Below are 19,837 nucleotides of genomic sequence, written 5' to 3' on the forward strand. Positions count from 1 at the left end.
AATTCTCATATTTGTAACAAACTTAAAAAATTATAAGAACCATAGAAATGAACATGAGTTTTTCAAAATTAAGGCAGCAAAGCTTAAAGCCTGTTCAAGCCCCATGCTATTAATAACAGGATATCTTGTTATTTGGTATCAATTACCAGAATAACTATCACTAAAACAGAGAGAGAGAGAGAGAGATAGAGACAGAAACTGACTGCAGTGTGCAGGGCTGCGGGGCCTGGGGGAGAGGGACATTGGCTGCAGGGCCCGGGGAAGAGAGATGCTGCAGGGCCTGGAGGTAGGCAAGAGGTGCTGGCTGCGGGGCCCAGGGAAGAGAGATGCTGGCTGTGGGGCTGGGGGGAGAGAGACACTATAGGGCTTGGGGGAGAGAGATGCTGGTTGCTGGGCCCAGGGGAGAGAGACGCTGCAGGGCCTGGGGGTGGAAAAGAGAAGCTGGCTGTGGGGCCCCGGGGGAGAGAGACATTATAGGGCCTGGGGGAGGGAGACCCTGGCTGTAGGGCCCGGGGAGAGAGACGCTGCAGGGCCCGGAGGAGAGAGATGTTGGCTGCAGGGCCTGGGGGAGAGAGATGCTGGTTGCCGGGCCTTGGTCAGAGACACTGCGCAGCCTGGGGGAAATGATGGCAGGGTGGAGGGTCGGGGCTGGGTGGTGACGAGACTCAACACTGATGAGTCTATGAGACTGAGTGTGTGAGAGAGAGAGAGAGAGAGAGAGAGAGAGTCTGTGTGAGAGGGAGTGTGACAGAGAAAGAGAGAGAACGTGTGTGTGAGAAAGAGAGTGTGTGAGTGAGAATGAGAGAGTGTGTGTGTGTGAAAGAGAGAGAGTGAGCAGAAATTTTTGCTCGGCAGTCGGACACGCACCCCACCTGCTCAAGCATGAAATGACGTGCATTGACAATGGCCGAGCGTGTTGACGTCAACGCACAGTCGCACGACAGTTCAGGTGGCTGGTGTGCGCCAGACAATTAAAAGGCCTGTTAAGGCCATTAAGTAATCAATTCAATTAAATTTTTCACTGCCTGTCCAACCTAACAGTTGGCGGGTAGGCAAAAAGGCCAAGCGGCCTTTATGTATTTTTGGAAACCTCATCCACAGGCAGGATGAGGTTTGCAAAAGCAAATAATAATAAAATGAAAGTTTTAAAATTGAATTACTAATGTCCCTGCTCATGTCACATGAGAGGACATCTTTTATTACATTTTTATTTTCTTCATTTCAGATTTTAAAAATGCTCCATATCCGTGAGGCAGCTCCGGCACTCACACAAAGTTTACACTCGGCCTGCTTGCGCAACCTCCCCCCCGCCACATAGGCAGCATTCAGGGTGAAATCACAGTCTGGTCCCGATCATGGGCGGCGGTCAGCTTCCTGATTGCCCCTGCTGAGCCCAAAGGGCGGGATTCTGCTTAGTGTGTGTGAGAAAGAGAGTGGGCAGGATTTTACCGTCGGCAAGGGGGTAGGGCCCACTCACCAATGCGTAAAATGACATCTAAACCCCATCTAAACTTTCAGGAAGGCGGGGGTGCAGCAAAATCAGTTGCGGGCCCGCCAACCTGTCAATGGCCACTTGAGGCCATTGACAGATCAATTATAGTAATTAGTGGACCTGCTTTTCAATATTAAGGCTGGCGGGCAGGCCAGGAGCCCCGGTGGCAGCTAGAAAAAACATGAAACCTCAGGTTTTATGTAGGGTTTTAAAAATTGTAATAAAGTTGTTTTGGAAATTATGAACATGTCCCAACTCATGTGACATTGTCACATGAGGGGACATGTAAGGGAATTTTTTTTTTCTATTTTTAATATTTTTGAAAGTAGAGGCGATCTCCCTGAGGCTGCACTTAGCTTCAGGGAGATGAGTGCGCTCTTTCGTGTGCATGTGCACGAAATTGGCCCACCCATGTAAAATGGCGCCACGCCTCTGATCGAGGGCACCGATCAGAAGCGCACCTGCCCACCCATAACTTCCCCCACAATGGGGGGAAAACTCTGCCCAGTGTGTGTGAGAAATGTGTGTGTGAGAGAAAGAGAGTGTGTGTGTGAGAAAGAAAGTGTGTGTGAGAAAGAATGTTTGTGAGAAAGTGTGTGTGTGTGTGTGCGAGAAAGAGAAAGAGTAAGTTTGTGAGAAAGAGAGTGGTGTGTGAGAAAAAGAGTGTGCGTGTGTGAGAAAGAGAGAGAATGGGTGTGTGAGAAAGAGTCTGTGTGTGAGAAAGAGAGAGAGTGTGTTTGTGAGAAAGACGACAGGGTAAATAGTGAGAAACTGTTCACGCTCAAAAGAGCATCAAGAACTAGAGGGCACAGATCCAAATAATTAGCAAAAGGAGTAAAAGCGATGTGGAGAAAAGCATTTTCACCCAGAGAGTGGGTGGAGTCTGGAACCAACTTCCTGAGAGGGTGGCAGAGGCAGGTTCGATCGAGGTATTCAAAAGGGAATTGGATTGCTATCCAAAAGGAAAGAAAGTGTAAGGTTACAGGGATAAGGCAGGGGAGTGGGACTAGGTAGAATGCTCTTTCAGAGAGCCAGTGCAGACTCGATGGGCTGAATGCCTCCTTCTGCACTGAAAAGATTACGTGATTCTATAACCTTGGTATGGAGGTAGGTAATTGGTTGGGAGGGAGAAGAAGAATATAGGGATAAAAAGAACATCCATTGATTGGTAGGATGTGATGAGGGATGTTCTCCAGGGATATGTATTAGTGATTTGATTAAAGGACAGAGAGTTACAGGTCCAGGTTTGCAAGTGGCACTAAGTTACAAGACTTAGTAAGTTGTGTAAATAAGAGCAGCAAGTTACAACTATATAGAGAGACTAATGAGTGAGCAAAACAATAGCAGATGATGTTCTATGTGGGGAAGTCTGAGGTCTTCACTTTGAATCTGGGAAAGACAAAATCAAAATATTTTCTTCATGGCAAGAGACTAAGAACTGTGGAGGAGCAACAGGATTTGGCGCACATGTCCACAAGTCAGTAAAAGCTAATGTACAGCTACTAAAAGTGAGCATTTCAAAAATAGCAGGCGGGTCCCAATTCCAGGATTCCCAATCCCACTCCTGGGCTGTCTAATTTTCAGGAGTGCCTTTAAAGAAGACGGGCTGGTTCCTGTCAAAAGCCCACATCCAGCACTCCTGGCCTGGCCGGCTCCATTGTGGCAATAGAATTGTCTTACTGCTCCACAATTCTCATGGAGTCAGGCCAGGTTTTTAAAGGGCAGGATCTTCCGATTGGCAAGCAGGGGCAGGGCCCGCTCACTGACACATAAAATGACGCGGGATGGCGTCAGATGGAACTCCCGATGTCACCCCGCATCATTTCCATTTTCAGTTCGGCAGGGGCACAGCCGAGTCAGCTGCGCGCCCGCTGACCTGTCCACGGCCTATTGAGGCCATTGAGACACTAATTAAAATCAGTAATGGACCTGCCTGTCCAACCTTAAGGTTGGACAGGCAGGCCAGGATCCCTGGAGGGCTTCAGAAAAAGCATGAATCCTCATCCATGGGATGAGGTTTCATGAGGTACTTAAATTTTTAATAAAAGTTTCAGTTAAAGTTATGGACATGTCCTAACTCATGTGACAGTGTCACATGAGGGGACATGTCAGGGAAATTTTCCTATCATTTTTATTGCAAATTTTAATTTGGAGCCTCAGGGAGATCAGTGCGCTCTTTCTGATGAAAAGATAAAACTGAGATGCGAAAGAATTTCTTCTCTCAGAGGGTAGTGAATGTCTGGAATTCTCTATCCCAGAGAGTTCTGGAGGCTGAATCACTGAAAGTATTTAAAGAGGAGGTGGATAGATTTTTGAAATATCAGGGAGTTGAGGCCTGGGGCAGATCAGCCATGATCTTATTGAATGGCGGAGCAAGCTTGAGGGGCCGAATGGCTTACTCCTGCTCCTATTTCTTATGTTCTTAAGCAACATATGACTGGACGAAGCTGAGGAAAGCATCATCTAGGGAGAATACTTGAAAGCCCTAAAGAGGTTTAAAAGTGGAGCACAACGTAAATTAGGCTAACTTTATTAACAGGAAAAAGAAAGGTTGAAGGAAGAGATGCTCGACTGAAAAGGAATAAAACATAGCAAGATAAAAGGGGGCCTTCCTCTGGTGAGCTGGAAGAAAGAAGTGGCAGATGAATTGTAGATCAGCAATATGAATTTTCACAATCAGATTAGATGACTGTGCCTTTTTACTCTAGAAAAGCACAGACTTTGAGAAGATTTGATTGAGGCCTTTAAGGTAATGAAGGTAATTAGACTTGGTTCAGGTTTATAGGCTAGTTTAATTACATAGGTAAGGAGGACCAAGAGTCTTGCATATAAGTTACGCAAACGTAAAGATAGGCTTAATATCAGGAGGTTTCTCTTTTCATAGGACTGTTAATCTTTGGAACAAATTGCTGACCCACGCAGGTTTACTTTAAATGTACACAAGGGAGTTGGACTATTTCCTAACTGTAGCTGTTATCAAGGCATGCACATGGCAAGTGGGGCACTGGGAGATGTGTCTTCTTATCATTGTAGTTTCGTGGAACATTTGATTCTTTTGAGAGTCAGAGAGGAATTTCACATTTTTTTCTCTGAATTGGCCTATGTTTATTTTTCTGACTTTATTCTACCTCTACCAAGAGATTAGGTGGTTGATGATAAATGAGGGGCATGGCTAAGCTCACCATGATGATATGGAACAGGCTCGATGGATTAAATGGTGTATTTCTGTCAGTCTTGTTTGCATGCTATTTAAACAGGAAATGAAAAGAGAAAATATCATATCTTCAAATTAGGGAAAAAGAGGGTAATTCAAAAACTAGACTTCCATGGAAGAATTGGGAGATTAGATAAAATTTGAAATAAAAAAAGTATATATATTTAGTGCCTGCAGAGCAGAAGGTAAAAAAGTTATGAAAAATATGAATACGAAAGTTACAAAAACCAAATAACTGTAAAATAAACAAAAATTAAAGCTATAAAATAAAGCAATAAATAAAAAAAATACACATTAGTAATAAAACAGCAATGAAGGTGGGAGTAAGGTTGCTAACAAATGAAAGAGACAGGTTTGTACAGGAATGGAGAGAATGATGCAGATACTGGCTCCAATTTTCAAGCACGGACTGTAATGGAATGTGTGGCTCCCACATAGACGATGAGCCTAGGGACTCTGGGGATGTGAAGGTAGCTGGGCCCTATTGAATAAATGTTCCTGTAGTCATGCCTGAGTTTGTCCAGGTAATAAATCTGCAGTAACTGAGACCTAAAATAGTGAGATAACCACTACCGCCCCCCACACCTGCTCTGCTGCAGCCGGACAGATCATTGAGAGGCCCATCGACACAGTAAGTAAATTAGCCAATCCAGGGGAAACACAAAACCCACTCCACCACGCTTCCAGTGGATTAGCAACACCAAAGAAATCAAGTCCTCTGTATCTACAATTGTTTCTAGATAACGAAAGGATAAGTGCTAGGCTGGTAGCAACATAAAATATAAATAACATAACATCTTTTTACATTTAGCTATTAAAATCAAGATTCTATTTGGGATATGCAGCTTGGGTTCAATACGTTATCATGATTCCATTTGCAATATCAACCCAAGGCCTGAGCAGGGTGATTAGTCTCAGCTTGTCCATCAAGTAAAAGGTGCAGGGAGCCAGATCCTGGGCCAGAGGAGGCCCGAAGGTACGCTTTGCACTTATTTTTGAAATTCCTTTGTACATCAGCAGGGACAAGAGTGCTCCTCTAGGCTTCACAGGAGGCCTTGAGCTTGTTTTGCACCTGGCTACCATCTTTACCTCAGATAAGGGCAAGACCTCCAGCCCCACTAACTACCCCACAGATCTCTGTCTATGACCTTCTGCCACAAACTCCTGCCCTTGACTGCTGGCCAGACTGTTAATCTGGCCAGGTGTCTGGTGTGAATCTGCATTTATTTATTTATTTAAAGAAGGCTGTGCCATTAAAATTGCAAGGGTCTCCACATCCCCAACCTTGCCGGATTTATCGCCCACTTCCGAGCTCCCATGCAACCCTGTTAATATCAGGGATTTTAATTCAGTAATTATAGGTAACCGGTTAAATAATTATATCCAAACATGCAAATAAACAAATAAACTTTCACTCGAATACAAGTCTGCAAATCATATTCCTTTCTAACCTGGAAGGAAATATGTAAAACACTTTGATACACTTAAGAAATATCAGATCAGACCTTCATACCAAAGGATGCATATGCTTATGTATGAGCGCATTAATCAGCAGATTTTTGAGATCCATCACTACTGTGTGAAGGCGTACACATTTTTAAGTGCAACTCGCCTTCACACATGATAAACACTTCAGTTTTTTGCAGCATTTTTTGTTTATTACCTACAGCAAGGAAAGCCTAAAATTACAGATTAGCAGAAGGAAACATACTTCAATTTGTTTTTGACCTCTAGATGGGAAATGTCAGTTTGAGAGATGGAACAGGCAACAGCATCAGCGCCAAACATTCTTGTGTGAATAATGCACAAGTCAGATACAAGAAAGAGTTCCCTTTACTTTGCCTCAAAGTGCCCTGTAATATTAAACAGCACTCACTCTCCCACATTGGCTGACCTGAATGGTGACTGCCAACTGAGAAGCAAATTTTGGGTAATTGTACTGTAGCTTTTTGCACCCTCCACTGTTGAATTGGATTAAAACTGATCAAAGTTAGAATTTTTGTAGCGGTAGGAAAAGGAAACAAATTTTTGAAGCTCTCTCAACACCAGACTGAGACCCAGTTATAGAAGGGAAGAATCTTCGAGAAGATCCGCCATCATCTTCTCAGTGCAACTCTAATATAATAAATGCCAACAAAAGGCATGCCCCAGGAATGAATTGAAAAATATATAATGTGCAATATGTGTAACATGCAGGAACTTTGTCAATCGAGAAAATTAATAAAAATTTAGCTCACACTAAATGCAGTATTTGGTAAATCACTTTCCTGATAACACAGCATGACAACACTTGTTCATGTCAAGCAGCATTGCCTGTAATGAATTAAATTTATATGGTACAGGAGATCTGGGTATATATTAAAGGTGGTTTTTCAGCATGCAGACAGCGGAGGTACAAAACAACCTCACAAATTAAGTGTTTTTGAGCTACAACCTGATCCTGCCTGCACATTCCAATTTGCAATATTTTCTGATCAAAGTGTTAAAATTCAAAGATTATAGGTAAAATTTTTAGCTTGACGGGCGGGCGCGTGTCCAGCAAGACCGAGCATAAAATGACACGTGATATTTCGGTTGGCGGGCACACGCCAGAGTCAGCAGCGCGTCCGTCGACAATTAAAAGGCCTATTAAGGCCGTTAAAAAGTTAATTGAAATAGATTTTTCGCTGTCCATCCAACCTTACGGTTGGTGGGCAGGCGAAGGCCAAATGGCCTTTGCACTTTTTTGGAAACCTCATCCACAGTTGGGATGAGGCTTCCAAAAGCAAATAAAAATCAAATAAAAACTTTAATTTTTCATTAATAACACGTCCCTGATCATGTGATAGAGTCATACTGTTCATAACATTTATAAAATCTTTAATTTTTAAAAAATATCAGTTCATCTCCCTGAGGCAGAGGGCTGCCTCAGGGAGATTACGTAGAGTGTACTTGCGGCCTGCGCGAAGTTTGCACTCACCCTCCTCCCCCAGCTTGCACAGGCAGTGCTCAGCACTGCCGCTCGCGTTTCATGCCTTAATTGGCCCACAAGCGTGAAATTGCCTTCTGGGCCTGATTGCGGGTGGCGGCTGGCTTCCCGACAGCCCCCACCGAGCCCGCACGCCAAGGGCAAAATTCCGCCCTATGTTTACTTTTATCGGCTAGATGTTCTGGCCTTAAACACCACAACGCCTGTAATTATATAATAGTGTTTCATCCAATTTATTGTTAGCAGTGCTACAGGAAGGCATCTATTAACATTTTCACAAAAGATTAGAGACTGATCCAATATGCTTTATCACACTTAGACATTTTTGTGCTACTTAAGAAAGTACAAAATGAAATACACAATTCCTATTGCCTTTTACTGATGAAGCTAGAGACTTATAAACAGTTGCCAATCTACAGAGAGATCTTCCCAGGAATTTACCTGTGGTTGATCACAGGATTTACCTCACAGTCGTTAGGTTCTAATGAATCTCAGAACATTTAGTTACAGCAGTTGTATCATGTTATCTGGGATATGTAAGATCAGAGATAGTTCCACCTTGCCAGCAGAATAATATTGTGAGCGACATGATATAATGATACACTGCTTATCAAAAAAAATCCTCTGATTTACCTAATGAGGTTTTCCCTTCCTAACAGCACTGTGGGTGTACCTACACTACATGGACTGCTGCAGCTCAAGACGGCAGCTCACCACCACCTTCTCAAGGGCAATTAGGGATGGGCAATAAATGCAGGCCTAGTCAACGAAGCACACGTCCTGGGCTAAAATAGTCAAATCTCCAGGGTCTATTGGGTTCCATCCCAGGGAATTAAAAGGAGTAGGTGAGGAAATTGCTGATGGTCAATCATAGTCTTCTAAAATTAGGTAGGTTAGGAAGGGAAAATCTTATTAGGTTAATTAGAGGATTTTTTTTTAACAAGCAGCGAATCATTATATCATGTCACACACAATATTGCGTAGATGAGAGCAGAAAGTTGCAAAAGGACGTCGAAAGTTTGAGAAAAACTGTGACTGATGGATTTCAATGTGGGAAAATGTGAGGTCATCGCTTTGGACCTAAGGAAGTTAGATCGGAGCACCTTATATATGGTGAGAAGCTAGGAACTTTGGATGAACAGTAAGATTTAGGGGTCCAAGTATATAAATCACTAAAAACTAATGGACGGGTACAAAAATATGATAAAAGGCTAATGGAATGTTGGCATTTGTCTTAAGAGGCTAGGATACAAAGGGGTGTGGAGTAATTATGGTATTATTTAGTGTGTAATGTACCTTTAAGGATAATACTTGTTAAGTAAGATCACATGATCTGTAGTAACCAATAGGAGAGTAGCACAGGCTACCTCAGCAGATAGTGTAGAAATAGAGTTGGAGTTGAAAGCATGTGTGTAGTTGCTGCTGAGTATGTTGTAAATAAACTTAATGTTTCGAACCAAGAAGTGTCTGCAGATCAACTCTATCAACAATAGTAGCAACTCGGCCATCCTTACAACAAACTGGCGATAAGGGTAAAATAGGATTTTAGAGAAATCAAGTTGGAAAGAAATCTGAATTGTACCACGCCCAGTGATTGTAAGTAGCAAGGTATGTTAGAATTGAAGAAGTTATCCCCTCTCAAAATGCCACAATTTGGGAGAATTTATCCTTTTGAACCAGCCACAGACGATTGATCTCATTACACAGAACGCATCACATTCTTTTTTCAAGCGAACGAGATTATGGGGGAAGAGAAGAGGCGAGCGATCCTCTTAAGTGCTTGTGGAAGTAAAGCCTACAGTCTGATTCGAAGTTTGATGGCACACAGTGCCCCAGATTCGAAGAATTTCGATGAATTCATGAAGGGTCATTTTCAACCAAAGCCATCAGTCACGATGTAGAGGTTCAGGTTTAATTTGCAAAATAGAGACCCAGGTGAGACAATTGCATGCCGCATAGCAAATTTTAAGTAGCTAACATTGTGAGTTCAGTACAACTCTGAACAACATGCTCAGAGATCATTTAGTATGTGGAGTGAATGAGGACTCTATTAAGAAAATATTATTGTCCGAAGTGAGTCTGGATTTCAAGAAGGTGCTAGAGATAGCACTGACCATGGAAAGCGCAGTAAGGGATTCAAAAGCAATATGAGGTGCACAAAACAGTGCTGTCCTCCACATTGGATGGGAAACCCCAGCCGAAAAGGGCGTGAAAATGCAAGATTCTGCCAAGAAGCAGGAAACAGCCCCCGCTAGTCGAAGAATAAAGAAAAATAACTTAGCAGTGAAATCAAAGAATAATTTCAATAGAGGTGGAAACAAGCAGTCATTCAGCGATTGGCAGTTTTAAAAAATCAAATGCTACTATTGTCACAGAAATGGACATATGATGAGGCAGTGCAAGTAAAGATTCAAGCAGGTTTGTGAACAAAAGAAGAAGCCCAATGAAATCTACAATGTAGAAGAGCCTGAAACAACATATTCAGGCAGTAACTCATTGTTTAATCTGAAAGTTAGAGACAATATTTGGCACAGTGAAAGTAAATGGCAAACCTGCTAAGAATGGATGGGGACCCTGGAGCTTCCACTACAGTAATTGGGGAATATACTTTCAAATATCTGAATAATGGTGAACATCAATTAAGTTTAGAAGAAACTGTCAAGCTCAAAACACATAGAGTTGAACACATTCAAGTAAAAGGCATAAGCAGAGTAATTGTCCATTATGGAAGCCAATTGGCAAAGCTGCCAGTGTTGGTATTGACAGGCAGAGGACCAAGCCTTCTAGGGCGAAATTGGCTAAGGGAAATCAACCTTGACTGGCCACTGAGATTAGAAAAGGAAGCTGGAAACATTCCTGTTTTGAAAAAGGACTGTGTAAAGACTCAACAACCTGAAGAAATACAGGCTGTCTTAAGCCAAAACCTGGAAGAACAACAGAAGAAACTCGATGAGACCCTGCTAGATGACGGAGTTTGAGACGAGGTGAGCAACCTTTGCCGGGAAAAAGAAAACCTGTTAAAAGACGTTCACACACTGCAAGATTCCCTCAAGTCAAAGTTTGTATCTCTGGAGAAGTATGAAGAGAAACAGAAAGAGTTCAGCCTTTCTCTGAACAAACTGAAGAATGAGTTGGCACAGTAGACACAATAATGTTCAATTTTCCAGGAGGCAGCAAACCAAAACAAAAAAAGAGATGGAAGAGCTAAAGAATCAGCTAAATGAAGCCAAAGAGGCTTTGGAAGCAAAAGTCGCAGGATTTTCCAAGAAGCAGATAGATAATGAAATTTTGGGAGGCTCAACAACTGAGTTCAGGCAAGCTGAGCTTGCATCTGAGAGTAGTCCGGCCAATAATGAAGTCAAAAAGAAGGCCGAGATTAAAGTCTGTGCTAGAAAGAAGACAAATAGAAAGAAGTTACAGAAATACTAATAAGTTTTTAACTCTGGCAGCATATGAGTACACTTTTGTACATAGGCCTGACAATCAAATCGCAAACACCGATGCCCTTAGTCGTTTGCCTTTACAAGAAAATGATAAGCACGTCCCAGTTCCACAGGAACTTGTTTTACTGTTAAATTTCATATGTTCCTCACTGGTATGTGCTCAACAGATCAGAAACTGGATAAGTTGGGACCCAGTCCTATCTCAAATACGAGAACAAGTGCTACAAGATTGGTCACAGGAGCACGAGTGAAATGAAACCTCACTTTAACAGAAGACATGAAATAACCAATCAGGATGGCATCTTATTGTGAGGAGCACGAGTGATAGTTCCTCCAAAGGGAAGGAAGCTGCTTTTAATTGAACTACACAATGCCTATCCCTACCCGAATGAAGATCATTGTACGCAGATGTCTATGGTGGCCTGGGATGGATGGCGAAATAGAAAGTTTAGTGAAGCACTGTGTGCAATGTCAGCAACTGCAAAAGTTGCCAATGACAGCTCCATTACATCCATGGGAGTGGCCAGATAGACCCTGGGTGTGCTTACACACTGTTTCCAGGAAAGGTCCAACATAGTCAATGTTTCTGCTCATTGTCGATGCCCATTCAAAGTGTTTGGACATATATGAGGTGAAGTCACTAATGTCGGCCGCTGCAATTAAGAAACTATGTCAGAGTTTTGCTGTTCACGGGCTACCAGAAGTAGCCCTTTCTGATAATGACAAGGCATTTACGATTGCTGAGTTTCAACGGTTTATCAGCCTCAACGGTATCACTCATGTAAAAACTGCACCATATCACCTTCCTCAAATGGACTGGCCGAAAGTGCAGTTCAAATGTTCAAAGCAGGCATGAAAGAGGTAACTGGCAATTCCTTGGCAACCAAGCTAGCACGCATTCTTTCTCATTACAGGACTACTCCTCACACAACAACAGGTGTCACACCTGCGGAGTTATTATTGAAACGTTGTTTCAGGTCAAGATTGAGCTTAATAATGCCGAATTTAGAGGGGAAGTTGGAAAGGATTCAGGGAAGCCAGAAAACTAGACACGACTGACATAGTCATGACAGGAAACTTACTATGGGAGAGCCGGTATATGTGAAGAACTTTGGAGAAGGACCAAAGTGGTTACCAGGTGAAATTAATAAGGTGGCTGGACCTCTATCTTACCACGTGGAGGTGGAAGGCCGGATCATCCATAAGCATGTGGATCATTTAAGGAAGAGAGAGGCAAATCACCAGGATTCTTTTCCACCAGTGACCATGACTCGGTCTGCATTTCCTGTTGAGGATACTCAACCCAGAACTGACATGTTTGACGTTCCTGTAAGAGTTGAGGGCACAGAACTGCAAATGCCCACCAAAGCACCTAATGTTCAGGCAACTCTGGAAAAGGAGGTTCCTGGCAAAGAATCTGAAGTTGTGGAGCTGCGACATTCCACATGTACAAGGAAACCACCTGAAAGACTGAACCTGTAAATTCCTTACCCAGTGTAAATATTATGTTGTCTTGAAAAATTTGTACTTGTAAGCATAATATGTATAGCTGAGTTAAAGGGGGAGGAATGTAGTAATTATGGTTTTATTTAGTGTGTAATGTACCTTTAAGAATAATACTTGTTAACGAAGATCACATGATCTGTAGTAACCAATAGGAGAGTAGCAGGGGCTACCTCAGCAGACAGTGTAGAGATAGAGTTGGGGCAGGATTTTGCCCTTGGCAGGGATGCTTGATGGGGGCGGGCGGGTTTGGTTGGGAAGCCGATCCCCACTCACGATCAGCTCCGCACCGCAATTTCACATGGGTAGGCCAAATAAGGCCCGCCCTATGTGGATCGCGAGTGACAGCACTGGATGCTGTCTGTATGCGCCGGGGGGTGGGGGAGGAGGGAGAGCCGGGCCTAGCACGCGAGAATGAGAGCTACAATATCCCTGATGCATGGAGCTGCCTTGGGTATTGAAGTGCTGTGTAAAAGAAAAATGAAGAGAATAAAAATTTAATAAAACACGTGACTCATGTGACTGTCATGAGCTGGGACATGTTTTAATTCAAAAATAAAGTTTTAATTTAATGCTTATTTGCTTTAGGAAACTACATCCCGCTTGTGGATAAGGTTTCCTAAAAAATGTAAAGACCGCTTGGTCTTTTCACCAGCCTACCAACCATTAGATTGGACGGGCAGCGTAAATTTGAATTTAATTAGATTGTTGATGGCCTTAATGGCCTTTTAATTATCAGCAGCTGACTCCGGCACATGCCCACTGAATTAAATATTGTGAGACTGCGCGATGATGTCAGGACGCACGCCCAATGTCACTGCGCGTCATTTTACGGTCGGGCGTGTCGGGCATGCGCCCGCACGCCAAGCCTAATATTCTACCCTTGAAGTTGAAAGCACGTGTAGTTGCTGCTGAGTATGTTGTAACTAAGCTTAATGTTTCCACCCAAGCAGTGTCTGCACATTAACTCTATCTACAATAGTAGCAACTCGGCCACCATGACAATAGGGTGGAAGCTAGGTATAGATGTCTGGCCAGACAGCATCCGGAGTAATATATTAAGTAATGGGCAATTCACCTCAGGAAGAATATGCTGGTCTTTGCAAAAACTAGGCTCGCACTTTTTTCAGTATAGAAGATTATGGGCAGATTTTTGCTCTAGGTTGGCAGGCGGGCCCCACCAGCTCGGTGGCAGGCGGGCAGCCGAACTCGGCCACTGAAGTGGGCCCCGCCACCAATTAAGGCCCACCCAGCGGTCTGCCCAACGGGAAGCGCTGGGCTTCCTGTACGGTGGGGAGGGATTCCCCAACTGTCAAAGTATGCTCTTTCACGCATGCATGCGATAGAGTGCACTGCTCCCTGAGACTAAGTGCTGTCTCAGGGAGATCACTGACAATGCTACAAAGTGTCAAAACAGAAAAGTAAAAAAAAATTAACATGTCCCACTCATGTGACAATGTCACACGAGATATGACATGTTAATAAATCTCACATAAAGTTTATTTAAAATTTTTAAAATAGACATGAAACCTCATCCCATCAGTGGATGTTTTTCATGTTTTTTCCAGCCTTAAGGTTGGACGGGCAGGCCTTTAATTACCTTAATTATCCTGTCAATGGCCTCAATTGGCCATTGACAGGTCGGCGGGCGGACAGCTGATTTCACTGTCCACCCGCCTTCCTGAATATTTAAATGGGGCGGGATGATGTTGGGGGTTCCTCCCGACATCATTTCCCGTCGGCAAGCGGGCTTCGCCCCAAATCGCCCACGGGAAATTTCAGGCCTATGGGTGGGAAAATCCAGGACATGGGAGAGTAAACTTAAAATTAGGACTGAGTCATATAAAAGCAATAACAGAAAGCCCTTCCTCACAAAGAATAGGGAAATCTGGAACTCACTCCTCCAAAAAGTTGTTTAAGGTAAATTGAATATTTAAAAACTAAGTTTGATGTATTTTTGTTAGTCAAGGGTGTTAAGCGTTAGGGAACTAAGGCAGGTCGATCGAGTTAAGATACAGATCAGCCATGACTTACATGAATGTGGAACAGGCTTGAGAGGTTGAGTGATCTACTCCTGTTTCTATATGCTTTCCTATGCTTCTTATCGTGAACAATGCCAAGGAAGATCTGATAGCAATAAAAAGTTTGCTTCAGTGCATTATAAATGACCAAATATGCAAGTGACTGGAAACCCCTAAAAAAATTCCTCTGTCCTTAAGTAAGAAAACCATATACTTTACAACATCAATCTTGCACTGCTTTACACAAGAATGTAATGTTATAGAATTCAAAGCTAAAGCAGAATAATGAAGATTTTTGGTAAGTTTTCTTACTAAAAACTTGCTCTCAATTAATGATTGAAAAACCTCACCAGATAAATTTTCTGCAAAGTGTAAAACAGAGATCTTAATCCTTCTACTGTTGCTTGGAAGAATAAGAGATAAATTGACAGTATCACTAATGCATCACTATGGTAACCACAGCGCAAAGAGGAGAAATAATATATTGTAAAAGAAACATAGACCCAGTTTTCCAGCTGACATGTTGAGTCTGGAGGAAGCCATTCTATGGTCTCCATGGTAACAAATAAGGAAAAACCCAAGGAAAACCCGCAATCATTAGAGTTGAACATAATTGCCTCATGCTTTGTATTCTGTACTACATTCAAATTATTTAATCCTCCGGGGGAAAAAAACAAAATACCATTAAAATAGGCAGCCAGCATTGCGATTCTCTCCATCATCCTTGCTTTTAGAACATAATTATCAAAACAATATGCATTCTTTAAGGTACATTGCTCTCTCTCAGGCACTGGATTACATATTTTGCTTCAATCCTGTTGTTAGATTGAAGAATTTTGTTCAATTTAAGTAATTCAAACCATGAATTATGGATGCCAAAGCTGCAAAGTTGGATTTGAAAATTGCAACGGTCCACAAGTTTTCAGCCTTATCCCTACATTTATTATTACATTTATGTATAATATTTATTTATTAAATTATATACATATATTATATATGATGACCAATGCATTGAATTATATAATAATGTCCTCCATCTAAACCAGTCCTGGTCACCAAAGAAGAAACATTACTCTTTAAGTAGTATTGGACATGTACCATGTCACGCCATGTGGAAAAAGTATTATACACATGTCAAAATGTCACCAATCCAATTAGATTTAGGAAGCACTTTAAAACCATTAATACCTATAAAACATTGATTCAACCCAGGTCTATTAATAACTAGGATACACAGATATGTTGAAGATAATTCATGTATTTCTGAATCACATACTTCAGATTTTGGTTATCCAATATTGCAACAAAAATGTTTAAAAAATTAATGTAACTACCAAAGAATTAAGAATTAAAATGTTTGGGGTTGCAGATGAGATCTTGATATTTCCTTTGTGGAAATTGCCATGTAATGCACACAATCTTTTGGTGTGTCATGCAACGGTGTAAAAAATAAATTTATAACAACTTGCATTGATATAACACTTTTAATGTAGAAATGTGTCCCAAAATGCTTTGGAAATGCATAATCTAAAGAATCTGACCCAAAGACGGAGATATTGGGAGACGTAGCAAAAAGCTTGACCAAAGAGATTAGTTTTAAGGAGGGTCTTAAAGGAGGAAATTGAAGTAGAGAGGCAGAAGTTAGGGAGCAGTTTCTAGAGCATGGACCATGGGCAACAATGCCACCAATCCTGCAATGAATGAAGGGGGTGCAGGGGTGCAGGGCGTTGTGCACAATAGCACAAGAGGCCAGAGTCAGAGGAATGGAGAATTCAGGTAGGAGGTCCGGATTTTTTTTGTTCTTTCACCGGATTTGGGTGTTGCTGACAAGGCCAGCATTTGTTTTCCAATCCCAATTGCCCTTGAGAAGGTGATGGTGAGGCACCTTCTTGAACTGCTGCAGTCCCTGTGGTGTAGGTGCTGTTAGGGAGTGGGATTCCAGGATTTTGACCCAGTGGCAGCGAAGGAAAGCCAATATAGTTCCAAGTCAGGATGGTGTGTGGCTTGGAGGGGAACTTGCAGATGGTGGTGTTTCCATGTATTTGCTGCCCTTGTCCTTCTAGGTGGTAGAGGTTGTGGGTTTGGAAGGTGCTGTTGAAGGAGTCTTGGTGAGTTGCTGCAGTGCATCTTGTAAATGGGGTACAAAGAAGGTTATAAAGTTGGGTATGGTGATGACATGGTTTAAAAATAAGAATGGAAATTTTAAATTTGAGGCACTAGGGGAGTAGGATCCAAAACGGATTAGTAAGAACAGAGATGGTGGAAGAGCAGAATTTGATGTAGGATACAATATGAGCGTTGGTGATGAGTGATGGTACGGAGTTGGGAATAGTTTTTATTCGGATGAGGACATTGGAAGATCAGCTCAGGGAAGAATTAGATGCCAAGTTTACAAACAGTTTAATTCATCCTGAGATAGTGGCTGAGGAAGAGGATGGAATTGGCAGGAAGGATATGAATTAGTTGTGGGGGCTGGCAATGAAGGCAATGTTCAGCTGCAGCCCATCTAAAACTGGATGTCAAGTTTAGGTAATTGTGCATATTCTTCATTGTAACCTTTAATTCAATAATGTTAGCTATAATGCAATCGAAAATAAATTGTCCAGCATTTTGCAAACTAAATATCATTTAGGTAGCACTCCTCTGTGGCTTTATTTGAAACACTTGCCTTAAGCTTAAGCAGAGCTATGAGTGAATCTGCCCACTTGGACTGTATCAGAGCTCCATACACATTTTGAAAACTCAACAGATCCATATCATGATAGTCCATTCCGACCTGCGGTTGACTTAATTGAATACAATGAAAAAGGTTCTCTCAGGTGTCATCAGGGACAAAGCATGGAACATGACAGAAAGCACAGGAAGATTTCTACCAAGTAGACACCAGGGGTAAGCACTAAATGTTCCCTTATTCACCAGCTGTAACATGAACATTTACAACTGTTAATGCTTGAAAAACATGACATTGTAACAGACCACACAATCAACAAAAATGCAGTAAAGCTATTACCATGGAAATTAATATACAACTGGATGTTCATATTGCAGACTGCTGCTTCTGAAGCAGTTCTCTGAAAACTGCCCTATGGGGATGTTAAAACAGATAACTAAATCAGGCAGCACAACTGCAACCCAGCTGGAAGCTGAGGGAGACTCAATAACTGTACTAGCAGAATCTCTACACTTCTCTGAAACACAATTATTCATTCATATCATGAAAATACCGTGGTCAGATGATTCTTATCAGTGCTTGGAAATAATTTAGTGGCACTTGGCAGTGACACTCTAATCTTCATGCATAAACTAGAATTGTGGGGCATCCAAATCAAGCTGAATTGAGTCACTTGATAGCTTTCTTGCAGTGATTCTGGCCTTTTACCTCCTCTCTAGATTGGAGACAGTGAAATAATTGTCGCACCCGCATCAAACCATCAGTAGAGCCATGACATAAGGAATACTTGCGATCTGAAGACTTTAAAATGAAATATGGAATAGTTTAACAGTTTAACCTAAGCAAACTGGCAGTGGTTCTTGATTTTAAATTAATGCTGCCTTCTGCAATGTGTGAATTATTGAAGCATGTTCTGTGGCTAGTGCAAATGCTTGGTGATTGTGCGTAGAAAAGGAAGGATTTTTTTTAATGTGCTGTTTAATGTAAATTGGATCTGCGCACGCTAGCATAAACATCACACTCCAATTAAGATTATGACAGGAGAGTTACGTCTTTTGTGCATTAACCTTTGAAAAGCAAAGTGGTATTTGAGAAAGGTTCAGAGCTTCACGATGGGTTATCCTGTTATGATGCTTTATTTCACTCCCCATGAGCTTATGAGAAATTAAAACTATTTTTAAAACATTTTTAATTTGCCTATTAGAGAGCTGCATATCTTTTACACTTTCTACTAGCGCCTGTCACACAGATGTGCAATTTGTTGAGACCTACGTATGGTCTGGAGGTTGGTTGGCGGGGGGGGGGGGGGCTGTAATCCTCCCGTCACCATGACAACTTACCAGTGGTGGGGAAGGTGGAGGATGGCCCTCCTGCCTAGAGGCATTGAGTCACTTAAATGCCCAACTAAGGGCCTCTACCCAACACCACTGGCATGGCAAGACCGCCTGGCAGAATCCCTGCTGGCTCAGGGGTGGGAGAGGGGCACCTCTTAATTGGGTGGTCTAAAAGCACAGAGGGGCCCCCACTGACAATGGGCACGCCTGGGGCAACCCACTTCAGCCAGCCCAATCAAAGTTAGATAGCTCTGAAGCGTCACTGGGTGAGGTGGGTGCTGCAAAGACAATTAGGAGACCTCAGGAGTACCTCATAATGGAGGCCCCATGAACAGTTAAGTACATTTAACAAATTCAGGACAGCTGAGGGCAAAAGGCCCTGCCGATCAGAAGGGAAACCCCTTTGTGAGGGATGTTGGAGCTGCAGAGGCTACCTTTCCTGCCTTTAGCCTCCTCTTTGGGCCATGGAGCCTCTAGCTCGTGGTTCCCCCTGCGCTGCTGCAGGGAGGTAACCTCCATGCAGGCTCTCTCCATGCAGATGGGCTCTGGTCCATTGCCAGAAAAATGCTGGTGGCGTCTCCCTCGTAGTAGGACTGCATCAGAGAACCATCAACTTGGTTCATCACGATTTTACTGCCCTCCCACCTCTGTTCCTGCCACCCAGTGCTGGTTTAATCAGATCTTTCAAGATGGAGTTCAGGTGGAAAAGATTATAAAATGGCAAAATGGGGACTCTGGATTTTACATATAGGGGCCATTAGCCCCAAAGTAATATTTAATTGCTACATTTCTACATTAATTAGGTCACAGAGGCATTCTGATTATCTTATTAGGTGTTTGCTCCATGGAAACGGTATAGTATAGAATTACATCAGCAATGACAAGATATTTAAAAAGAGATCCACAAATTGTACATTTTTTCCTTAATGGAACAATGATGGCTTAGGAAGGAACCTAATAGAGCCCATGAAAAGGTGTGACAGAGTGAAAAAAAATATTTCCACTGGTTGGTGGATCCAAAACAAAGGCATTTAGGATCAACAACTGAAGAATAAGGGAAGATATTAGAAGATTGTTAAATCACACAGTACATTATTAGAACATGGAACAACTGACCACAAGTGGCTATTGAGATTACAACAACAATAACATAACTTTTTTTTTAAATTAGCTACATTTACACGTACAATC

At 42.3% G+C, this 19,837-nt stretch overlaps 1 protein-coding gene across 3 annotated transcripts in view; it reads right to left on the reverse strand.

The window, feature by feature from the left end:
- abat (4-aminobutyrate aminotransferase) overlaps nucleotides 1-19,837 on the reverse strand; it is a 210,519-nt gene that overhangs the window by 181,855 nt on the left and 8,827 nt on the right. For 2 of the 3 annotated variants that reach the window (XM_041205748.1, XM_041205745.1), the window contains exon 2: nucleotides 14,655-14,747. The exons of the other annotated variant lie outside the window; for it this stretch is intronic. The gene's annotated coding sequence lies outside the window, so the exon portion shown is untranslated. The remainder of the gene's footprint in view (nucleotides 1-14,654; nucleotides 14,748-19,837) is intronic. 3 annotated transcript variants of the gene reach the window in all.

Source organism: Carcharodon carcharias, chromosome 15, assembly GCF_017639515.1.
Source record: "Carcharodon carcharias isolate sCarCar2 chromosome 15, sCarCar2.pri, whole genome shotgun sequence".
NCBI classification, from domain to species: domain Eukaryota; kingdom Metazoa; phylum Chordata; class Chondrichthyes; order Lamniformes; family Lamnidae; genus Carcharodon; species Carcharodon carcharias.